General features: G+C 47.3%; 1 protein-coding gene across 2 annotated transcripts in view; it reads left to right on the top strand.

Moving 5' to 3' along the window:
* The window catches only part of LOC137658710 (ribonuclease 3-like), a 211,943-nt gene that overhangs the window by 13,272 nt on the left and 177,966 nt on the right, over window positions 1-20,705 (top strand). The gene's annotated exons all lie outside the window — the stretch shown is intronic.

Raw genomic sequence — 20,705 nt, 5'->3', positions numbered from 1 at the left:
TTTGGTTACAGCTCTCCTTCCGCGAGTGTAAGTGGTTGTGAGGGCACGTGCCTGTTGTGTAATTCTTGTTCCTTTCCCTCGGGATTCCTCTTCGGAGCCTTCCCGGGGGAATTATTATTATTATTATTATTATTACTATCCAAGCTACAACCCTAGTTGGAAAAGCAAGATGCTATAAGCCCAGGGGCTCCAACAGGGAAAAATAGCCCAGTGAGGAAAGGAAATAAGGAAATAAATAAATGAAGAGAACAAATTAACAATAAATCATTCTAGAATAAGAAACAACGTCAAAACAGACATGTCATATAATAAACTATCAACAACATCAAAAACAAATATGTCATAAATAAACTATAAAAAGACTCATGTCCGCCTGGTCAACAAAAAAGCATTTGCTCCAACTTTGAACTTTTGAAGTTCTACTGATTCAACCACCCGATTAGGAAGATCATTCCACAACTTGGTCACAGCTGGAATAAAACTTCTAGAGTACTGCGTAGTATTGAGCCTCGTGATGGAGAAGGCCTGGCTATTAGAATTAACCGCCTGCCTAGTATTACGAACAGGATAGAATTGTCCAGGGAGATCTGAATGTAAAGGATGGTCAGAGTTGTGAAAAATCTTATGCAACATGCATAATGAACTAATTGAACGACGGTGCCAGAGATTAATATCTAGATCAGGAATAAGAAATTTAATAGACCGTAAGTTTCTGTCCAACAAATTAAGATGAGAATCAGCAGCTGAAGACCAGACAGGAGAACAATACTCAAAACAAGGTAGAATGAAAGAATTAAAACACTTCTTCAGAATAGATTGATCACCGAAAATCTTGAAAGACTTTCTCAATAAGCCTATTTTTTGTGAAATTGAAGAAGACACAGACCTTATATGTTTCTCAAAAGTAAATTTACTGTCGAGAATCACACCTAAAATTTTGAAAGAGTCATACATATTTAAAGAAACATTATCAATACTGAGATCCGGATGTTGAGGAACCACCGTCCTTGACCTACTTATAATCATACTTTGAGTTTTGTTAGGATTCAACTTCATACCCCATAATTTGCACCATGCACTAATTCTAGCTAAATCTCTATTAAGGGATTCACCAACCCTAGATCTACATTCAGGGGATGGAATTGATGCAAAGAGAGTAGCATCATCTGCATATGCAACAAGCTTGTTTTCTAGGCCAAACCACATGTCATGTGTATATAGTATAAAAAGTAATGGGCCAAGAACACTACCCTGTGGAACACCGGATATCACATTCCTATAATCACTATGGTGCCCATCAACAACAACTCTTTGAGATCTATTACTTAAAAAATCAATAATAATGCTAAGAAACGACCCACCCACTCCCAACTGTTTCAGTTTGAAAACAAGGGCCTCATGATTAACACGGTCAAAGGCAGCACTAAAATCAAGGCCAATCATACGAGCTTCCCGACCACAATCAAGGGATTTCTGTACAGCATTGGAGATTGTAAGAAGGGCATCACATGCTCCAAGGCCTTTACGAAAACCAAATTGCAAACTAGGGAGTAGATGATTACCTTCAGCAAACCTATTAAGACGTTTTGCCAAAAGACGTTCAAAAACTTTAGATAATATGGGAGTTATGGAAATTGGGCGGTAATCAGTGGGACTTGAGCTACCACAAACACATTTACATAGAGGAGTAACATTACCAATTCTCCAACTAGTGCTAAAAGCTCCTCTTCTTGCTAACTTGCGCAAAATAACAGATAACTTTGGAGCTAAGAAATCTGCTGTCTTTATAAAAAACAAAGGAAAAATACCATTTGGGTCTACACCTCCATAAGCATCAAGGTCCATCAACAGAGCTTTAATCTCACGGGATCGAAAAGCTAAACTAGTTAGTTTAGCCTCAGGAAAACAGGAATGAGGAAGTTCAAGTTTTTCATTACTCTGTTTACTGTCAAAAACATCAGCCAAAAGAGTTGCCTTTTCCTTTGGACAGTGAGTGACTGAGCCATCTGGTTTAAGTAAAGGAGAAACTGTTGCATCTACACCAAAGAGTGCAGATTTAAGGGTAGACCACCATTTATGTTCCTGAGTTGTACCAGAAAGTGTTTCTTTTATGGTTAAATTGTACTCCTTTTCAGTTGAGGCATAAACTCTCTGAGCAAAAGCTCGAAGCTGAGTATAGTTGTTCCAGGTCAAATCTGATCTGTTACCCTTCCAAAGTTGATAGGCCTCCTGCTTCTCCAAAAAAGCACGTCTACAATCATCATTGAACCACGGTTTGTCCTTCACTCGGTACCTTAGCACACGAGAAGGGATACGCCTATCAATTATGTTGACTAGATTCTCATTCAGAGGGACAACAGGATCTACACTATTATATAATTGTGACCAATTCAAGCACAAAAGATCATGTAAAATCCCATTCCAGTCTGCTTGGGATTTCATATAAATTTTACAAGAATATGATATATCAGGGACAGGCTGCTCAGTCTTCACTAATAATGAAATCAAGGCATGATCAGATGTCCCGACTGGAGAACCAACCTTACCAGTTATAACGCCAGGGGAATCAGTGTATACGAGGTCCAAGCAATTACCAGACCTGTGAGTAGCTTCATTTATGATTTGCTCACAGCCTGATTCAGAGGCAAAGTCTAAAGCTCTTAAGCCATGGCGATCGGTAGGAGAGATAGAACTTAACCACTCCCTATGGTGAGCATTAAAATCACCAACAAAGACAAAAGAAGCCATAATGGTAAGAAGACAATCAAAGATAGAATCATCCATGTCTGGATTCCGGTAGATCGAACATAAATAAAAGTTGTTATGCCTGCCACAAACTTTTATTACCTGAATCTCATGACTTCGGTTCAGGTCGGGGTCAAGGACTCTTCTTCTTTGCGCAGGCTTGAATGTGTACTAATATTATTTGTTTTATTTTTTTTCAGTTACCGATCTAGTTCGTTTCTGTAATATAGCAACGGTGTGAACTGTCTGGTTGAGTCCTGGGGATTCGGCTGTTGCTGCCTCCCCCCTTGTATTTTCGTCAGGGGCGTGTCTCCTTCTACTGGTAGTACTCCCGTGTCCACGGACAGATCTCCAGTTCATTTTAGAACAGTCAGGAGGCTTGCCTCCTTGGGCGGATAACTTTCCTTCCGAGGGAAGTTTTTCCTGTCCAGGCTTGAGTTTTTCCCCTTTTGGGGGGTTCTTCTCTTGCCTTTTTTTCGTGCGACTATGCTCTTGGTGCTGAGCGGTCGCACCTGCAGTTTCACTCAAGGGGCTGGGCAACTGCAGGAGCTCCTCTTCGGAGGATTGCTCCTTTTAGGTCACTGGCTGACCAGTCTCTTCCACGAAGTGTTTCTCTTTCGTTCGCGAGAGAGTACACTCATAGAGACTCCTCTTCGGAGGTTTCTTCTGTTGCTGTTGCTGTTGCTGTTGGCCTCCCTCGCCGTAAGGCCCACCGTCCGCCTCGTCGTAAGGGCCTCTCATCTCCCTATAAGGGTGCTTGAGGCGCCTTTTTGGATCTCCGTTTGCAGCCTACAACTCCTTTTTCTCGATCTTCCGCCTTGGTGCAGATGGACAGCAGTCTGATCTCGTCTTCCGACGGGCAACGGTCTTCCCGACGGACAACGGTCTGCCCGACGGACAGCGGTCTTCCGACGGACATCAGTCTCCCGGCGGACAACGATCCCTTCGGGGCAAAGGGTTGCCCCCACGGGGGTTCTTCCCTTGCGTGTCAGGGTTTCCCTGCGCGCCCTTCTGCTCATCAGCGCTCTCCTGTTCGTCAGCGCTTTCAAGATGATCTTCCCTGCGGTTCCTGTTGGTTCCTGTTACGCGCCCTGTGCGCCCACGTTCGCCCTCGCGATCTAGAACTTCGGTTCAGGTCGGGGTCAAGGACTCTTCTTCTTTGCGCAGGCTTCCACGCGTAGCCTTCTGCTCGTCAGCGATCATCAGCTCGTCAGCGATCATCAGCTCGCCAGCGATCATCAGCTCGCCAGCGATCATCAGCTCGTCAGCGATCATCAGCCCGCCAGTGATCATCAACTCGCCAGTGATCTCCGGATCGCCCACGTGTGTTACAGCCGGCACGCCAACGTTCTCCAACACTTCTGAAGGAACATGGTTCGCCAGCTACTAGCTCACCTGCGCATGCTGATCGCCATCGCGCGACCCTCAACTGCGGATGCTGATCGCCATCGCGCGACCCTCAACTGCGGATGCTGATCGCCATCGCGTGACCCTCAACTGCGGATGCTGATCGCCATCGCGCGACCCTCAACTACGGATGCTGATCGCCATCGCGCGACCCTCAACTGCGGATGCTGATCGCCATCGCGCGACCCTCAACTGCGGATGCTGGACCCTCAACTGCGGATGCTGATCGCCATCGCGTGACCCTCAACTGCGGATGCTGATCGCCATCGCGCGACCCTCAACTGCGGATGCTGATCGCCATCGCGCGACCCTCAACTGCGGATGCTGATCGCCATCGCGCGACCCTCAACTGCGGATGCTGATCGCCATCGCGCGACCCTCAACTGCGGATGCTGATCGCCATCGCGCGACCCTCAACGGCGGATGCTGATCGCCATCGCGCGACCCTCAACGGCGGATGCTGATCGCCATCGCGCGACCCTCAACGGCGGATGCTGATCGCCATCGCACGACCCTCAACGGCGGATGCTGATCGCCATCGCGCGACCGCACACCTGCGGATGCTGATCACCATCGCTCAACCCTGCGCATGCTGATCACCATCGCGCGACCCTCAACTGCGTATGCTGTTCGCCATCACGCGATCGCCCACCTGCAGATGCTGTTCGCCATCGCGCGACCGCCAACCTGCGCATGCTGATCGCCATCGCGCGACCCTGGCATGCTGATCACCATCACGCGACCCTGCGCATACTGATCACCATCGCGTGACCCTGCGCATGCTGATCACTGCTCACGATCGCTCACCTTCGCATACTGCTCGCCATCGCACGATCGCTCACCTGCGCATACTGCTCGACCATCGCGTCGGCATATCACAACACGCCATCGCCAACCTGCGCGTTAGCGCTCACCAGCTCACCACCGATCGCTTGTTGATCCATATCGCCAGCAGTCCTCCTCGCCCACGCGGCAGCGCGTTTCCTCGCCATCGCGCTAACGCTTGCGTTCGCCGCCTCGGACTCGCTCTCGTCCACCTGCCCACCCTCACGACCGCTCGCCTGCGCGCCCGTGCAACCGCGCGACCGCTCGCCCGTGCAACCGCGCGACCGCTCGCCCGTGCAACCGCGCGACCGCTCGCCCGTGCAACCGCGCGACCGCTCGCCCGTGCAACCGCGCGACCGCTCGCCCGTGCAACCGCGCGACCGCTCGCCCGTGCAACCGCGCGACCGCTCGCCCGTGCAACCGCGCGACCGCTCGCCCGTGCAACCGCGCGACCGCTCGCCCGTGCAACCGCGCGACCGCTCGCCCGTGCAACCGCGCGACCGCTCGCCCGTGCAACCGCGCGACCGCTCGCCCGTGCAACCGCGCGACCACTCGCCCGCGCGCCCACACGCCCACGTGCCTGCACGTCTACGCTCATGCTCTCCAATGTTCGCCCACGCGCGAACCAACGGTTTTTTCCATCGCGCAGACGGATGGTGTTCCGTCGCGCGAACCTACAGTGTTTCTTCGCACAAATGTCGGCTTATTTCTTGCAGTATCCATTGCTCGTCTATGGGTTATCGCCCGCCGACCACCAGGAATTCCCGTCGCGCGAGCTCCAGGGCAATTGCGACCACGATTCCCAATGGGGTTTTCGCAGCATGACCAGCCTGGCGAGTTCTTCTGGAGCGTATTTCCAGAACACTGTCTCACCCCGTAAACACAGAGCATGGCACTTGCAAGAATAGGAGAAACTTAAGGGAGATCTGAGCAACACTCCTCTATTCCTGAACCTGGGTTAGCCCTTCCCCGTCATTCCCTGGAAGGATTTGGGGGGGGGGGGGGGGGGCTTTCCGTTCGAGATTTCTCCATCGGACAAGGGGTGACTGCTTACCTCTTCCTCTGGGAGCTTACCAGGTTCTTTCCCTCCTCGGTTACGGCCCGAGGTTTGGTTCAAGGAAGCTACAGGAAGATCAAGGGTACTTTCCTCCTCTCGAGCTCAGGCACCTCTGCCTTTCGTCGTTAAGTATCTAACTTGCGGACAAGCTCGATGATGTACCATCTGGACGCGCTGACTGAGGGCTTCCTTCGGGTGTCTCATCTGTGGAGGTCGACGACCTCAGACACCTTTCCATCCTTGAGAAGAGTTTGTTTGTGCCCAAGGACAGAGACTTAGACAGCTGCTGTGCGGAGTAAATCGACTTCCGGTTTCACTCCTCCAAGGCGCTTTCTTCCAGACTCTGCAGGGCTCCAGCGCCTTTTCTTTCAACCACGTCGGCCTAAGTTATCGGCTACGACAACTGGGACAAGGTGTCCAATTGCAGTTTTCTCCTGTCAGGAACAGATGGCACGGGAGACTCCCCCGGGGGGGCATAGTCCTAAAAGGAGTTCACGAACTCTAGGATTGCAGGTTTTTCGCTGGGAGGATGCTTAAGGTTACTCATCCGAATGACAGCTTCCCGATGCCCATTCCCGCATATTCTCTGTGAGTAGCCAAGGATATCGCGCCTGCCGTCTCTGTCAGCGAATTCAGTGTCTGAACCTCTATGCCATAGCGTCAGCAGAGTTGCCCGGTTGGGCAGAATGATCCATACCTTAGGCGAAGGTCTTCCTTAGGATCATCGACGGCTTCACCCCCGGCCCCCTCAGTCGATCCTTTCTTGTAAGGAAGGATCTGAGAGGGGATGTCCATAGTCGACCTCTCAGCCCCGATCAAGTTTGTCGAACAAACTTCGGCCAGCAGAATTGATCAGACTGGTAACGAGGCGACAGGACTCCTTAAACCCTGGATCGGAAGGACGGGTACTTTCAGTTTCCATTCCATCCATCTTCCAGGGTGCTCGTTGAATTCAGCCTAGACTGCAAGTATTCCTGCTTATGATGCAGTGTGGCTATCCCGCCGTGGCATAGCAGGTTTGTTTCCCCAGAGAACTCTCCCTGCCTTCCTCTTGGCCGCTCAGGTGCAGGCTTCCGCCTCCTCTGCTGTTTGGAGGGCTGGTCAACTCCGGTAGGCTCGGGTTTCGACCTTCTTCAGCGCCGGGACAAGCTTCCGGATGCTTACCATGAGTGTGGGCTCATGGTATTTTGCTTGGAGCCTTCTCTTCCTCTGCCTCAACATCTGGAGTATCTGGCCATGATATTGAGTCAACCGCTTTACCACATTGGAAACCCCGCTTCTCGTCCATCCAGCGAGGTTAAGCAACGTCGGTACTTGGATGGGTGACCACCTGGGGACGCCAGATTCTGTTACCACATCCTCCGAGCCTTCCTTTCGGTTGACTGTGGAAAGACTGAGGAGAGTCGCAGTACCTGTTCTCAGTCAAGCAGAGCTTTCAGCCCTACCTTGGAACGTTTCCTAGTTCTTCTTTCCTCATTGACCCGTCTATAATCCGAACGGTCGCCTCAGGATAAGTTCCATGTGGGGCGATCCAAGTTCCGGTGGCTTCAGGCAATGTTTAACCGGACTCCCTGGCCCTATGGGACCAGCGGAACTATTAGACCTGCAATGGGTGTTGACCTATGGAGCCTCTTGATGGTAGTGGATATTCTCGTCCTTTCCCCACATTCTTGATGCGGTTCTCGGACTCGTCAAAGGAAAGGGGGGGGGTCATGTTCCGGTCCAGGCCTATGGTCAAGACCTGAAGGATACCTCTCCATCATTCAGGCAGGCTTAGGGGCCTTAGTCTGGCCCCTCTTCAGATCCTACAGCTCCTGCCGAGTCTCCCCGTTGCGCGTCGACTTCATTCTAACCAGCAGGGGACGCATTTTCACACCTTCACATCTTGCAGTAGAGATACCGGGATGATTGAGATTCTCTCAATACCACCATCGGCTCTCTCATTCCAGGCAGGGGAATGTTTCTCTCAGACTATCCGAGCAGAGCCTCATAGAGAGAGTGTACCTAGGGGTCTTTGACCTTGGGTAACCAGCAAGTGCTGGTCTGGGGGACCTGATCGCGACAGCTTGGAACCTCAAGCTTCCGCTAGTCTTCCCCCCAGTCTCAGACCCCGAGACACTGGCAAGATGCATTCCGGTGATGGTGGGACAACTTCGACGCCTGCGTCTTCCCTCCTTTTTGTCTGCGGACAATGGGCCTCAACAAGACCAGGTTGTCTGTCAACCTTTCAATGGGAGAGCTCCACTGGGACTACGCGCAGAACGGTTTCTGGACCCTCTGCTTCCCCTGACGGAACTCCCGGGAGAGCTTCTCCCACGGCGCAGACTACTCAAGCAACCACACTGCGACATCTCTCCCGAACCGGGGCGTCGCTTCGTCTTCATGCCTGGAGACACTACGCTTCCTCCTCTAGAAGAGACAACCCGCTACAGTCGCGGTACGGAGGTCGCGTCATCTGCGATAGTCATCCACAGGGGTCTCCCAGGCAAAGTGAAGAGTCTAAGGTGGTTGGTGCCGTGGGAGATATACCTCTTCCCTTGAGGCCTCTTCTCCAGCAATAACGGTCTTATTGCCTTTCGGCGGGAGGAAACTCCTTTCCGCTCTCGGCAATGAAGCCTGTCGCTCAGCCCTTCCCTGACCTTCAGGCTTAAAGGAATAACTTTTTCCTGCCCGCTGGATCTATCCTCGCTCATGCGAAGCTACGATCGTCCCTGCCCTAGTCGGAGGAAGACCTCCAACTTGGAGCATGGCTCGGACTTTTAGTCCTTTAAGAGATCTTCTCAAGACCCTTTTACGACAGGCCTCGGATTGTATTCCGCCTTGGGTCTTCTGCTCACTCTGGCCACGGCCAGTGTGTAAGCAATCTTCTTGGTCTCTTACTTCTCCCCCCTTTCTAAGGAAGAGGGGAAGGCAACATTCAGGCTCGCTCCTGAGTTGTTGGCTAGACTCAGAATCTGAGGGTCCCGGCCCTTCGGTCCGATTCATTCAAGATTTCGAGTCTCCATTCTGTGTCTGATGTCCCAAGACCTTCTCTTTCTTGCCAGTAAGGAATCGAGAAGTTAGCGCTGGGAACAGCTGCAGTTTGTCCTCAGTTGCAGCCGATTTGGGAACACAAGGAGGACATGGGGGGAGAGTCACCAGTATACCTCTTCAGCCCGGACTCAAGGACATTCATCTCGTCCTGTCTTCAGACCCTCCCCCGTCACGTCGCCCTACAGCACGATGTTGGATACATCGCAACGTCCCTCGCCTTCGAGTAATACTACTCTGTGACGCAGGTGCTACAAGCTGGCGTCTGGAAGCGTCTGATGACCTTCGCAGCCCGCTTCCTGCAGGGCGTGACCCACAGGAGTCTCGATACGTTTTCTATCGCTCTGTGGTGGCTACACAACAGCTGGTCTAACCTCAGGCTCCCTTTTGGACAGGTAGCAGAAGGTTGAGGGCATTGTTATCAGGTTTTAGTCTGCATGAACGAAAGAAGTATGTCTGGCCCTTACTTCTTTCTTCATCATCCCCTCTACGGGGAAGCAGCATCCTGGTCTCTGCATAGCTGACCTCGAACCTCTGCAGGTAAACCATGCTTCCTTGTGTTCCGAGTATTGAGTCAATACTGTCGCGTCCCCCATACCCTGACGAGGTGGTATTGGGAACGTCCTAACCCAGAGTTCCTTCTGGAACTCCAGGTCAACTGCCTAGGACGAGTCACACTTCTTCCTTCACACACAAGCTTACGTAGGCCACATGGTTCCTTGCGGAGCAAGGAACTTGTGAGGTGCAGGGACTCCTTTTCTCGAGTGCAACTCACTCGGATTCTGAGTCCCCGGGTAAAGCCAAAGCCAGTATGGCTGGGGACTTTCCACCCTTCCTAAGGGATAGGTCACCCTTTGTAAATAGCGTGGTTTGTATTTCGGTTACGGAACAAATGACAAATTCGAAGATAATTTGTATTTTTCCTAACCATACAAACCTTAGCTATTTACACATATTTGCCCGCCAGCCCTGTCCCCCAAGACAAGTCCTACCTCTAAGTGAAAGTGAGTATTCACCTGTGTGTGAGGGGGAGGAGGGGTAGCTAGCTACCACTCCCCTACCCCCCCGCTAACTAGCGCGGGGGTAATACACCCTCGTTAAATTCTAATGGCTCGCCATTTCAGCTACGCTAAAAGTAATACCTTTGTAAATAGCTAAGGTTTGTATGGTTAGGAAAAATACAAATTATCTTCGAATTTGTCATATTGTGATAATTCCCACTTACAATTCCTGAAATATCTTTCTAAATAGATTGTATTCTGGTGATTACACACATGATAGTTATTTAGTGAATGGAGTGTTATGATAATTATATATAGCCAAAATAATTTGAACTCCCCTCTTCCAATTCGTTTTCTTAACACGGCAGCCTTCCAAATTGAAGAAGACATCGTAATAAGAATTTGATTTATTCTTTCCTTAAAGCAAATTTCTTTTTATCTTGTAATTACAGTACGTATCACATGTATTTACCCAAATAAGCTGATCAATGAAAAGTTTTAGAGTAAAACAACATAATAATTGTGCATTTTGTATGAATAAAGCCAAGCACTGTACCTATTTGGATAAGCTTTGCATGAATTGTGGAGTTGTGTGTTAGAAGAGATGCCAAAGAAAAAAAGGGGATTTTGGGTGCCTCTGGAAATTGTTCTTGTTAGTATTATCACTAATTCAGCGACATCAAAATCATGTTGATTGTTCAAATTTTGACATTTCATATCTGGAGTCTACGGTACTTAGAATGTAAAGCAACAGCCTGAAAGTCTCCTATGAAATTATGGCCTGGTTTCCAAGGGAAGGTTAGGTACAGTTGTATCCCAGTTAAAGTAGGCTTAAGATTTTTGAATTACTGGGTGTCTGACTTTACAGGTTTTTTGCAGATTTTACGGGTGCTTTCGCTAAAACTGCTTATCTTACATAATTAGTACACAAGACTACCCTTTACAAAATAAGTAAGGTAGGAGGCTGAATTTCACCCCTCATCCTTGTAGGGTATGCATTAGATTACGGTTATGTTATGGTTAGGGTATGTTCGTAACAAAGGTTAAGGGTAAGACACAATATCCTAGGGTGTGGAAGATTATGTTGATATAGGCCCATGTTCCTGTAATGAACACAGTTATGTTTTCATTCTTGATATCTTTATAAATTTCAAATGCTATAACATTACAGTAGTTCCTTAACAGTACTGTACTTGAATAATAAATTTTTCAATATTAATCTTACCCGTTGATCATGTAGCTGTCAGCTCTGCTGCCCGACAGAAAAAACCTACGGGCGGAATACGCCAGCGATCGCTATACAGGTGGGGGTGTACATCAACAGCGCCATCTGTCGAGTAGGTACTCAAGTACTTCTTGTCAACAAAGAACCAATTTTCTCTCTGTCGTGCCACCGGCAAGACCTACTTGATACGCTGTTGTTTTCTGGAGTTGATTTTCACGTTATTTGGTGAAGTATTCTCTCTAGTTATTAGCTTTCGCTGTGCAGAAGTTATCCTCAATACTTTCTCACTTTCATTGATTAGATTTTGGATTATTTGTTGACGACTTGGATAGATTTTGGATTTCCCCCCTTTGACTAATTCAAGATGTCTGACCCTACTCAAGTCCCCAAGTACAGGAAGTGTAGCGCTAGGGACTGTTCTAGGCGTCTTCCGAAGGCCTCGATCGATCCGCACACCGTTTGTTCCAATTGTAGGGGTAAAGCCTGTCAATTGGAAGATCGATGTGAGGAATGCGCTGGGCTTTCGGAATTCGATTTTCAAGAATTCCTTAAGTATGCACGTAGGCTAGAGAAGGATAGGATCAGGAGGAGTTCGTCTCGCTCTATTGATTTTTCCTCTCCCCATGCCCCTCAACCTTTTCCTTCCCCTGTAGTGGTTACACCCGACCCTCCTACTAGCTCTCATCAACCTTCGATGGCGGATATGATGCGTGCCATTCAGGCTCTTGGTGAGAGAGTTGAGTCATTAGCGAATGACCGCAATCAACTCATGGCTGACGTCAGGGAGTTGAAAGATAAAAGTGCAGTGGGAAGTGAAGTGAGTGTCAGTGCAGTGAAAAGTGTCAGTGTTACGCATGAGGGTGCGTCTGTTCGTGCCTGTCGTCCTCCCAGTCCGGGACCTCTTGCAAGCTCCCAAGCCCAGGGGAGAAGCAATGTCGTACGACCAAAGGGTTCGACAGGCCTTGATCAGCGGACAGACGTTCCCTCCGTGGTTGAGGACGTATCTTGCCGAGATCGTCCCACCCACAAACAGACGAGTGAGCCCATTCATTCCTCGTCTGCGGAAGAAGTTTCTCGACAGAAACGCTGGACCAAGGTCTCACGACCTCTCAATCGCAAGGTCCCTTCCGAACGAGTCCAACGGCCCAGGTGTAGCCACTGGGTCAGTTCGGACTCGCCGCAGTCCTCCGTAGACTGCACACCTCCCAAGAGAGGTAGAGTGGTTCCGCAGCAGGCAATCACTCCGTCTGTTGCCGTACCAGCCGCTGTAGACCCTAAGTGGTCTTTGCTGCAGTCTATGCAGACTCAGCTAGCTTCCTTTATGCAGGAGTATCATGCTGAGAAGGTTGACGAGGCACCCGTTAGCCTACAACCTGCCACGGTTGTGTGCCCAGCTGACACTGCGGCTGCCTGCTCCCACACTCCGGCTGTGAGAGCTCCACCACCTATGCGCAGTCGACCCTGCCAGACGCATGTTGACGTTAGCCGACGTGCAGCACCCTCCGTTGCCGTGCGTGAGCTACCGCATCAGCAGGAAGGTGGAGTCAAGCTGCCGTGTTTTGACGCGGTGCGTCAGTCTCCGCAACCCTCGGTGGTCCCCACCACGCACCACCACTCCGCTTTGGTTGTTGCCAGCTCTCAGACTGACCAACAGCGGCATGATGTTGGATCCAGTGCAGCTACGCATGCACCCGTGCTGCCGGATTCTGCCGTTCAGAGTCCTCCTTTGCCGCTTCCTCCTCAGCATTCGGATGAAGGAATCTCTGATGACGACGAAGCTGCGCATTTGGACGACCAACACTCCGACATAGACGAACCCAAGACTATGCCTCCCTCCTTAGACTTTAGGAAAGTCCTTGCCCTGTTTAAGGAGTTGTATCCGGACCAGTTTGTGTCTGCAGCTCCACGCTCACCTCCCTCTGAGTTCGCTTTAGGCATGCAGTCAGCAGCTCCTGCCTTTACGAAGCTCGTACTCGCTCGCTCGTCCAAGAGAGCTTTTAGGGTACTGGGAGAGTGGTTGCAGGCCAAGAAGCAGCTTGGGAAGACATCCTTCTTGTTTCCCCCAGCCAAGCTTGCTTCCAAATCTAGCGTCTGGTATGCCACGGGAGAGGTTCTCGGCTTGGGAGTTCCTGCCTCTGCCCAGGGCGACTTCTCAAGTCTGGTAGACTCTCCCCGCAGACTGGCTATGAGACGCTCCAAGATTTGCTGGACTTCTTCCGACATGGACCATCTTTTTAAGGGAGTTTTCCGTGCGTTCAAGATCTTTAACTTCCTGGACTGGTGTTTGGGAGCGTTGAGCAGGAAGACCTTCCCTTCGGATAAGGATTCTGCCATGCTCATCATGTCCTGCATGGACAAAGCCATACGGGATGGGTCTGGCGAGCTTGCGGCTTCTTTCGTGTCTGGAGTTCTCAAGAAGCGGGATCACCTTTGCTCCTTCTTGTCGGCGGGAGTCACCCCATGTCAGAAGTCAGAACTGATGTTTGCTCCGCTATCGAAGTGTCTCTTTCCTGAAGAGTTGATCAAGGGGATTGCCGCCTCGTTGATCCAGAAAGACACTCATGACCTGGTGGCGTCATCCGCACGTAAAGTCACAGCTTTACCTTCCGTGCCTAGACCTAGGATGGACACACCAGCGTCTAGGTTCATTCCGCCCTTTCGTGGCAGAACCTCCAGCAGAGGAGGTACTCGTGCCGTTAGTCAACGTGGCAACAAGAAGAAGGGTTCCAAGTCCTCAAAAGGCAGAGTCTGACTGCCACCTTCTTCAGACAGCAGTGGGAGCCAGGCTCAAGAACTACTGGCAGGCCTGGGAGAACAGGGGTGCAGACGCACAGTCTGTGAAGTTACTCAGAGAGGGGTACAGGATTCCATTCTTGCGCAAGCCCCCTCTAGCAACAACTCCCATCGACCTCTCTCCCAGGTACAGAGAGGAGGACAAGAGGCTAGCTTTACAGCAAGAGGTGTCTCTCTTGCTACAAAAGGGAGCGGTAGTCATAGTCCGGGACCATCAATCCCCGGGCTTCTACAACCGTCTCTTCTTAGTGGCGAAGAAGACAGGAGGGTGGAGACCGGTGCTAGACGTCAGTGCTCTAAATGTCTTTGTCACCAAGCAGACGTTCACCATGGAGACGACGAAGTCGGTTCTAGCATCGGTCAGGAAGGAAGACTGGATGGTCTCGTTAGACCTAAAGGACGCGTACTTTCACGTCCCCATCCACCCAGATTCCCAACCTTTTCTAAGGTTTGTTTTTGGGAAGGTGGTATACCAGTTCCAAGCCCTGTGCTTTGGCCTAAGCCAAATTCCTGCATTTAGCAGACATCAGAGCCTCCCTCTATTTGGACGACTGGCTTTTAAGAGCTGCGTCAAGTCGTCGCTGTCTGGAGAATCTAAAATGGACTCTGGATCTGACCAAGGAATTGGGTCTCCTGGTCAATATGGAAAAGTCCCAACTCGTCCCATCCCAAACTATAGTATATCTAGGTATGGAGATTCAGAGTCAAGCTTTTCGGGCTTTTCCGTCGGCTCCCAGAATCAGTCAAGCCCAAGAATGCATCCAGAGCATGCTGAAGAAGAACCGATGTTCAGTCAGACAGTGGATGAGTCTGATAGGGACGCTTTCATCGCTGGACCAGTTCATCGCGTTAGGGAGACTCCACCTCCGACCCCTTCAGTATCACCTAGCTGCTCACTGGAGAAAGGACATGACGCTAGAAGCGGTCTCAGTTCCTATCTCCGAGAAGATGAAGTCTGCACTGACTTGGTGGAAGAACAACATTCTGCTCAGGGAAGGTCTACCACTGGCTGTTCAGACCCCCGACCACCTTCTCTTCTCGGACGCATCGGACACGGGCTGGGGTGCGACACTGGACGGTCGGAAATGCTCGGGCACGTGGAATTCGGATCAAAGAGCACTGCACATCAACTGCAAGGAGCTACTTGGCGTACATCTCCAAGCAAGGAGGGACTCATTCGATGACGTTGTTCGAGATCGCAAGGGACTCACCTGGTCAAGAGATCGAAAAATATCTCTAGTAACGAGGTTCATTCAAGGCGACATGAATGTCATGGCAGACCGCCTCAGCCGGAAGGGTCAGATCATCCCAACAGAATGGACCCTTCACAAGAATGTTTGCAACAGACTATGGGCCTTGTGGGGTCAGCCCACCATAGATCTGTTCGCTACCTCGATGACCAAGAGGCTCCCAAATTATTGCTCACCGATTCCGGACCCAGCAGCAGTTCACATAGATGCCTTTCTTCTGGATTGGTCCCATCTAGACCTTTATGCGTTCCCCCCGTTCAAGATTGTCAACAAGGTACTGCAGAAGTTCGCCTCTCACGAAGGGACAAGGTTGACGTTGGTTGCTCCCCTCTGGCCCGCGAGAGAATGGTTCACCGAGGTACTGCAATGGCTAGTAGACGTTCCCAGGACTCTTCCTCTAAGAGTGGACCTTCTGCGTCAGCCGCATGTAAAGAAGGTACACCCAAGCCTCCACGCTCTTCGTCTGACTGCCTTCAGACTATCGAAAGACTCTCAAGAGCTAGAGGCTTTTCGAAGGAGGCAGCCAGAGCGATTGCCAGAGCAAGGAGGACATCCACTCTCAAGGTCTACCAGTCAAAATGGGAAGTCTTCCGAAGCTGGTGCAAGGCGAATTCAGTATCCTCAACCAGTACCTCTGTAACTCGGATAGCTGACTTCCTTTTACACCTAAGGAAGGTAAGATCCCTTTCAGCTCCTACGATCAAAGGTTACAGAAGCATGTTGGCAGCAGTCTTCCGCCACAGAGGCTTAGATCTTTCCAACAACAAAGATCTACAGGACCTCCTTAAGTCTTTTGAGACCTCGAAGGAGCGTCGGTTGGCCACACCAGGTTGGAACTTAGACGTGGTTTTAAGGTTCCTGATGTCAGCAAGGTTCGAACCGCTTCAATCAGCCTCTTTTAAAGATCTCACTTTGAAGACTCTTTTCCTCGTCTGCTTAGCAACAGCTAAAAGAGTCAGTGAGATACACGCCTTCAGCAGGAACATAGGATTTACATCTGAAACGGCTACATGTTCCTTACAGCTTGGTTTTTTAGCTAAAAACGAACTCCCTTCTCGTCCTTGGCCCAAATCGTTCGAGATTCCAAGTCTGTCCAGTTTGGTTGGAAACGAACAAGAGAGAGTACTATGCCCAGTAAGAGCTCTTAAGTACTATTTAAGACGTACGAAGCCATTACGAGGACAATCAGAAGCTTTATGGTGCTCTATTAAGAAACCTGCTTTACCGATGTCGAAGAACGCAGTTTCTTATTACATCAGACTTTTGATTAGAGAAGCTCATTCTCATCTGAATGAGGAAGACCATGCTTTGCTGAAGGTAAGGACACATGAAGTTAGAGCTGTCGCAACTTCAGTGTCCTTCAAACAAAACAGATCTCTGCAGAGTGTAATGGATGCAACCTATTGGAGAAGCAAGTCAGTGTTCGCATCATTTTACCTTAAAGATGTCCAGTCTCTTTACGAGAACTGCTACACCCTGGGACCATTCGTAGCAGCGAGTGCAGTAGTAGGTGAGGGCTCAACCACTACATTCCCATAATCCCATAACCTTTTTTAATCTTTCTCTTGAAATGTTTTTATTGTTGTTTTTGGGTTGTACGGAAGGCTAAGAAGCCTTTCGCATCCTGGTTGATTTGGCGGGTGGTCAAATTCTTTTCTTGAGAAGCGCCTAGATTAGAGGTTGTGATGAGGTCCTTTAGTATGGGTTGCAGCCCTTCATACTTCAGCACCTAGGAGTCGCTCAGCATCCTAAGAGGATCGCGAGGCTCAGTAAGGAAGACGTACTTAAAAAGGCAGAGTAATTGTTCAAGTCGACTTCCTTACCAGGTACTTATTAATTTTATGTTTGTTATTTTGAATAACTGCTAAAATGAAATACGGAATACTTAGCTTCTAATGTTAACATGTATGCTGGTCTCCACCCACCCCCCTGGGTGTGAATCAGCTACATGATCAACGGGTAAGATTAATATTGAAAAATGTTATTTTCCTTAGTAAAATAAATTTTTGAATATACTTACCCGTTGATCATGAATTAAAGGACCCGCCCTTCCTCCCCATAGAGACCCAGTGGACCGAGGAGAAAATTGGTTCTTTGTTGACAAGAAGTACTTGAGTACCTACTCGACAGATGGCGCTGTTGATGTACACCCCCACCTGTATAGCGATCGCTGGCGTATTCCGCCCGTAGGTTTTTTCTGTCGGGCAGCAGAGCTGACAGCTACATGATCAACGGGTAAGTATATTCAAAAATTTATTTTACTAAGGAAAATAACATATTTCCAACTTCCTATCATGTGTTTATTACGTTTTTTTTTTAATTTGGGGTATACAATTGAACTGGGGTTTTGAATTGGGAGCAACAAAAAGGTAGGAATATCTCTCACCAACAATGGGGAAATGTGCTAGAAGTTAAAAGAGGAATGGGATGAATATGTAGTTCACTTGCTTAATTCATGAAAAAAAAATGCCAAAAAAAAAAGAGATGAATACTGTATTATGAAAAAATAGCAATGGTAAATCTGAACAAGTACAGTGCAGTAGTTAGCCCCTTGAGTGAAGAAAAATGTTTGGGTTAGCTTAATGTTGTTATTATTACAAGCCAAGCTAGTTGGAAAACCAAGATGCTGTAAGCCCAAGGAAAAATAGCCCAGTATAGAAAGGAAATGGAAATAAACTACAAGAGAAATAATAAACAATCAAAATGAAGTATTTTAAGAACAGTAACAACATTAGATTAGATCTTTCATATATAATCTATAAAATTTCATAATAGAGGAGGAGAAATAAACTAAAACAGTCTGCCCTATTGTACCCTCAAGCAAGACAACTCTAACCAAGACAGTGAAATACCATGTTTCAGAGGCTATGGTACTACCCAAGACTAAAGAACAAAGGTTTGATTTTGGAGTACCCTTCTCCTAGAAGAGCTGCTTACATAGCTAGTCTCTCTTCTACCCTTACCAAGAGGAAAGTAGTCACTGAACAATGACAGTACTGTAGTTTGATTAGCTTAGTGTTGCCAGAGTATTCAGTGTATGTGTAGGCAAAAGGAAAATGAGCTGTAACCAGAGAGAGATCCAATGTAGTACTGTGCGGCCTGTCAAAGGACCCAATAACACTAGCAGTAGTATTTCAATGGGTGGCTGATGCCTTGGCAAACCTCCTACCACTTGGATCCCAATAACCCTGGGATACTTTGCTCCAGCCACCCGTTGAGATACTACCGCTAGAGAGTTATTGGCTCCTTTGTCTGGCCAGACAGAACTACATTGGACCCTTCTCTCTAGTTATGGCTCATTTTCCTTTTGCCTACACATACACTAAATAGTGTGGCCTATTCTTCACATGCTCTCCTCTGTCCTCATACATCTGACAATTGAGATTACCAAATAATTCTTCTTTGCTCAAGAGGTTAACTACTGCACTCTAATTGATCAGTGACTACTTTCATCTTCTTGCTAAGGGTAGAAAAGACACTGTAGCTATGGTATGCAGCTCTTCTAGGAGAAGGACACTCCAAAGTCAAACCATTGTTCTTTGGCCTTGGATAGTGCCATAGCCTCTGTACCATGGTCTTCACTGTCGAGGTAGAGTTCTCGTGCTTGAGGGTACACTCGGGCACATTATTCTATCTTATTTCTCTTCTTCTTGTTTATTTAAAGTTTTTGTAGTAAATATATGAAAGAGTTATTTTAATGTTGTCTCTTTTCTTTGTTTTTTTTTATTTTAATTGTTAATTACTTCTCTTGTAGTTTCCTTATTTCCTTTCCTCACTGGGTTATGTTCCCTGTTGGAGCCCTCGGGCTTATAGCATCCTGCATTTCTACTTGAAATTTAATGGTTATAGATTGTGCTTTAGGAGTAGCAGGAAAGTGAAAGATTTTACTTGGTAACAATTTTGGTGTGAGAGTGTACCAGAGATTACAATTTGTCTATAAGCAAGAAAAAGATGTGAAATTAATTTAATTTACTAAGTGGTTTTTATATTTATGATATGCTGTTAGCAGTTATTTTTTTTCTAATATTGTAAATGAGATAATTTTATGAATTGGTTTGTATATTTGTGATATGCTGTTAGGTGTAAATTTTTTTTCAATATTTTAAATCATTCATAAGTATAATGATATGTATAATAGAATATTCTGTAATATACAGTATGTGTTTATATCGCCTAAAATATCCTGTAAAACCTCTTATAACAGCCTTAAGAATTTAATGGTCTTATTGAGAAAGTCTTAAGATTTTCGATAATCAATCTTACTCTGAAGAAGTGCTTTAATTCTTTTGTTCTACCTTGTTTCGAGTATTGTTCTCCTGTCTGGTCTCTAGCTGCTGATTCTCATCTTAATTTGTTGGACAGAAACTTACGGTCTATTAAATTTCTTATTTCTGATCTAGATATTAATCTCTGGCACCATCGTTCAAATAGTTGCAGGAAATGTTTTCATGTTGCACAGGCTGACTATCTGTTTTGATGTTGTTACTGTTTTTGAAATATTTTTTGTTAATTTTTTCTTGTATCGTTTATTTATTTCCTTATTTCCTTTCCTCTCTGGGCAAGTTTTTCCTGTTGGAACCCTTGGGCTTATAGGATCTTGCTTTTCCAACTAGGGTTGTAGCTTAGCTAATAATAATAATGATAATAATAATAATAATAATAATAATAATAATAATAATTATTTAGAATAAGTAGAAAATGGGAGACATGACTGGTCACTGGGACTCGTTACTCTAATTTTACAGCTTTCAAATTTGGACTGAATTAAGATTTTTAAGGCAACATATGTCATTATAAATCAAGCTCAATTGTATTGTATTTTTAATATTTCTAATTCCCTGTTCTCTAAAAGTATGATAGTTGATCCCCAAGACTCTGAAGGTTATCAGTGATGGGTCTTAACTACAAAAGCGCAAGTAATGGTTGAATACAGACACAGATGAAGTGTTTTGCACAGGTGAAACTAATTTATCATTACTACTTCACAGTTCTTTCGTATTTGAAAGCCTGATGAAAAGGAAATGGTTCCTAATATTGTTTCATAAACAGACATTTGGGAAATCTTAACTTGAGAATATTTTGATTGTCCATTTGTGAATAACTACAAATAAATTGTAATTTTACCAATTACACAGATGTTATAAATCTTTACTGTATAAGAAATTAGAATTATACATACAAAAGAAAATATTAAAAATAATTAAAAAATTATCCCAAAGGAAAATAAAAAATGTACCACATACTGATACACTGTGTAATTATTGTATTATTCTATTAATTTCTCCAAATTTTTGATGTAGAATATTATAAATTTAAAAGAAATATGGATTTAGTTTTAATTTATTTTCATCATGTGTAATGATAAGAAGGAT

This window comes from Palaemon carinicauda, chromosome 19 (assembly GCF_036898095.1).
Source record: "Palaemon carinicauda isolate YSFRI2023 chromosome 19, ASM3689809v2, whole genome shotgun sequence".
NCBI classification, from domain to species: Eukaryota; Metazoa; Arthropoda; class Malacostraca; order Decapoda; family Palaemonidae; genus Palaemon; species Palaemon carinicauda.
The sequence above is the reverse complement of the archived record's forward strand: the minus strand, read 5'-3'. Positions and strand labels throughout refer to the sequence as shown.